Source organism: Trichechus manatus, unplaced genomic scaffold, assembly GCF_000243295.1.
Source record: "Trichechus manatus latirostris isolate Lorelei unplaced genomic scaffold, TriManLat1.0 scaffold00070, whole genome shotgun sequence".
Lineage (NCBI taxonomy): Eukaryota > Metazoa > Chordata > Mammalia > Sirenia > Trichechidae > Trichechus > Trichechus manatus.
In genome coordinates, this window is record NW_004444006.1 from 9,656,900 (window position 1) to 9,660,807 (window position 3,908).

The window sequence follows — 3,908 nt, forward strand, 5'->3', positions numbered from 1 at the left end:
CCATAGGGTTTTCAATGGCTGTGACTTTTCAGAAATAGATCACCAGACTTTTTTTCTGAGGCACCACTGGGTGGATTCAAACTGCCGACCTTTTGGATAGTAGCCGAGCACTTAACTACTGTTTGTGCCAACCAGGGGCTCTGGAATTGGCAGCATATTACTGCAGCAAATCAAACAGGGAGGTTCTAAGACACTTAAACTGCAAAGAAAACCTTTCCCAAAGTGCTGGATTTGCAGTCAGAGGACATAGGTTGACTCTTTTATTTTTATTATAATTTTTTAATTTAGTAACTTTGTTTTAATTACAGTATAATGTATAGCTTGATCAATTTTTATATATGTATACATCCATAGAACCACTTAGATCAAGATATAGAACATTCCAATCATTTCAGAAGGTTTCTTTGTGCCCACTTCCAGTCAATATCACGATAGAGGCAACCACTTTTTGTTATCTATCTCCACAGATTAGCTTTGCCTGTTCCTGATATTTACACAAAAGGAATCATACAATTATGTATTCTTCTGAGTCTGGCTTCTTTCACCCAACGTTAAGTCATGAGATTCAACCATGTCGCTGCATGTAGCAGTATTGCTATTTTTAAAATTGCTATGTAGCATTCCATTTTATGAATATACTACCATTTATTTACCCAAGTCTATTGTTGATGGCCACCACCTGTCTCTAAGTTTGTCATACTGTGGTGGCTTGCATGTTGCTGGATATAAGTTCAATCTTGGCTCTAAAGCTTACTAGCTTGCTAGCCCTGGACAACTGACTAACTTGACTCAGTTTCCTCAACTGTTGCTGTTGTTGTTAGGTGCCGATTCATAGCGACCGTATGCACAACAGAACAAAACACTGCCAGGTCCCGCACCATCCTCGCGAACATTGCTATGTTTGAGCCCACTGTTGCAGCCACTGCATCAATCCATCTCGTTGAGGGTCTTCCTCTTTTTCGCTGACCCTCTACTTTACCGAGCATGATGTCCTTCTCCAGGGACTGGTCCCTCCTGATAACGTGTCCAAACTACGCGAAACGAAATCTCACCATCCTTGCTTCTAAGAAGCATTCTGGCTGTGTTTCTTCCTAGACAGATTTGTTTGTTCTTCTGGCAGTCCATGGTATATTCAATATTCTTCACCAACACCATAATTCGACGGTGTCAGTTCTTCTTCCGTCTTCTTATTCATTGTCCAGCTTTCACATGCCTATGAAGTGATTGAAAATACCATGGCTTAGGCAGGTGCATCTTAGTCCTCAAAGAGACAGCTATGCTTTTTAACACTTTAAAGAGGTCTTTTGCTGCAGATTTGCACAATGCAATATGTCGTTTGATTTCTTGATTGCTGCTTCCATAGGCATTGGTTGTGGAGACAAGTAAAACGAAAACCTTCAAAACTTCAATATTTTCTCCATTTAACATGATGTTGCTTATCGGTCCAGTTGTGAGGATTTCTGTTTTCTTCATGTTGAGGTGCAATCAATACTGAAGGCTATAGTCTTTGATCTTCATCAGTAAGTGTTTCAAGTCCTGCTTGCTTTCAGCAGGCAAGTTTGTATCATCTGCATATTGCAGGTTGTTAACGAATCTTCCTTCAATCTTGATGCTGTGTTGTTCTTCATATAGTACAGCTTCTCAGATTATCTGCTCAAAATACAGATTGAGTAAGTATGATGAAAGGATACAACCCTCACGCACACCTTTCCTGACTTTAAACCACGCAGTATCCCCTTGTTCTGTTCAAATGGCTGCCTCTTGGTCTATGTACAGGTACCTCATGAGCACAATTAAGTGTTCTGGAATTCAGATTCTTCACAAAGTTATTCATAATTTGTTATGATCCACACAGTCAAATGCCTTTGCATAGTCAATAAACCACTGGTAAACATCTTTCTGGGATTTTCTGCTTTCAGCCAAGATCCATCTGACATCAGCAATGATATCTCTTGTTCCACATCTTCTGAATTCAGCTTAAACTTCTGGCAGTTCCCTGTTGATGTACTGCTGCAACGGCTTTTGAATGATCTTCAGCAAGAGTTTACTTGTGTGTGATACCAATGATATTGTTCGATAATTTCTGCATTCTGTTGGATCACCTTTCTTTGGAATGGGAACAAATATGGATCTCTTCCAGTCAGTTGGCCAGAAAGCTGTCTTCCAAAATTCTTGACATAGACGATTGAGCACCTCCAGCGCTGCATCTGTTTGTTGAAACATCTCAATTGGTACTCCACCAGTTCCTGCAGCCTTGTTTTTTGCCATTTCCTTCAGCACAGCTTAGACCTCTTCCTTCAGTACCATCGGTTCTTGATCATATGCTACCTCCTGAAATGGTTGAACGTCAGCCAATTCTTTTTGGTACAGTGACTCTGTGTATTCTGTTCATCTTCTTTTGATGCTTCCTGCATCGTTCAGTATTTTGCTCATAGAATCCTTCAATATTGCAACTCGAGGCTTGAATTTTTTCTTTAGTTCTCTCAGCTTGAGAAATGCCAAGCATGTTCTCTTCCTTTTTGGTTTTCTAACTCCAAGTCTTTGCACAAGTCATTATAATACTTTGTCTCCTCGAGCCGCCCTTTGAGATCTTCTGTTCAGCTCTTTTACTTCATCATTTCTTCTGTTTGCTTTAGCTACTCAGCATTCAAGAGCAAGTTTCAGAGTCTCTTCTGACATCCATTTTGGTCTTTTCTTTCTTTCCTGTCTTTTTAAATGACCTCTTGTTTTCTTCATGTATGATGCTCTTGATGTCATTCCACAATTTGTCTGGTCTTTGGTCATTAGTGTTCAATGAGTCAAATCTATTCTTGAAATTGTCTCCAAATTCAGGTGGGATATACTCAAGGTTTTATTTTGGTTCTTGTGGACTTGTTTTAATTTTCTTCAGATTCAACTTAAACTTGCATATGAACAATTGATGATCGGTTCCACAGTCAGCCCCTGGCCTTGTTCTGACTGATGATATTGAGCTTCTCCATCATCTCTTTCCACAGATGTAGTCGATTTGATTCCTGTGTTATCCACCCAGTGATGTCCATGTGTATAGTCGGTGTTTATGTTATTGAAAAAAAAAATTGCAAAGAAGAAGTCGTTGATGTTGCAAAATTCTAGCATGTGATCTCCATGTTGTTTCTACCACCAAGGCCATATTTTCCAATTACCAATCCTTCTTCTTTGTTTCCAACTTTCACATTCCAATAGCCAGTAATTATCCATGCATCTTGATTGCACGTTTGATCAATTTCAGACTGCAGAAGTTGGTAAAAAATCTTCAGTTTCTTCATTTTTGGCCTTAGTGGTTGGTGCATAAATTTTTTTTGTATGTGTATGTTTTTTTTATTGTTGAGTTTACATTTCAAGTTAGTCTCCCATACAAATTTTTTTAGATACATTGTTATGAGACCCCAACTGCTCACCCCATTCTGTGACAGCACACTCTTCCCCTCTGCCCCTGATTCCCCATGAACATTCAACCAGCTCCTAACTCTCTCTGCCTTCCCATCTCACCTCTGGACAGAAGCTGCCCCTTTGGTCTCTCATATCTACTTGACTAAGAGGCACATTATTGATGAGTATCCCTTTATGTCCCACAGTCCAGTCCAATCCCTGTCTGAAGAGTTGGCCTCGGGAATTGTTTTAGTTCTGGGCTGATAGAGAGTCCAGGGGCCATGCTTTCTGGGGCGCCTCCAGTCTCAGACCATTAAGTCTGGTCTTCTTACTAGAATTTGAGTTCTGCATCTCATCCTTTTACTACTCCATTAGGGACCCTCTGTTGTGTTCCCTGTCAGAACGTTCATTGGTGGTATCTGGGCACCATCTAGTTCTTCTGGTCTCAGGCTGATGAAGTCTCTGGTTTATGTGGCCCTTTCTGTCTCTTGGGCTAATACTTTCCTTGTGTCTTTGAT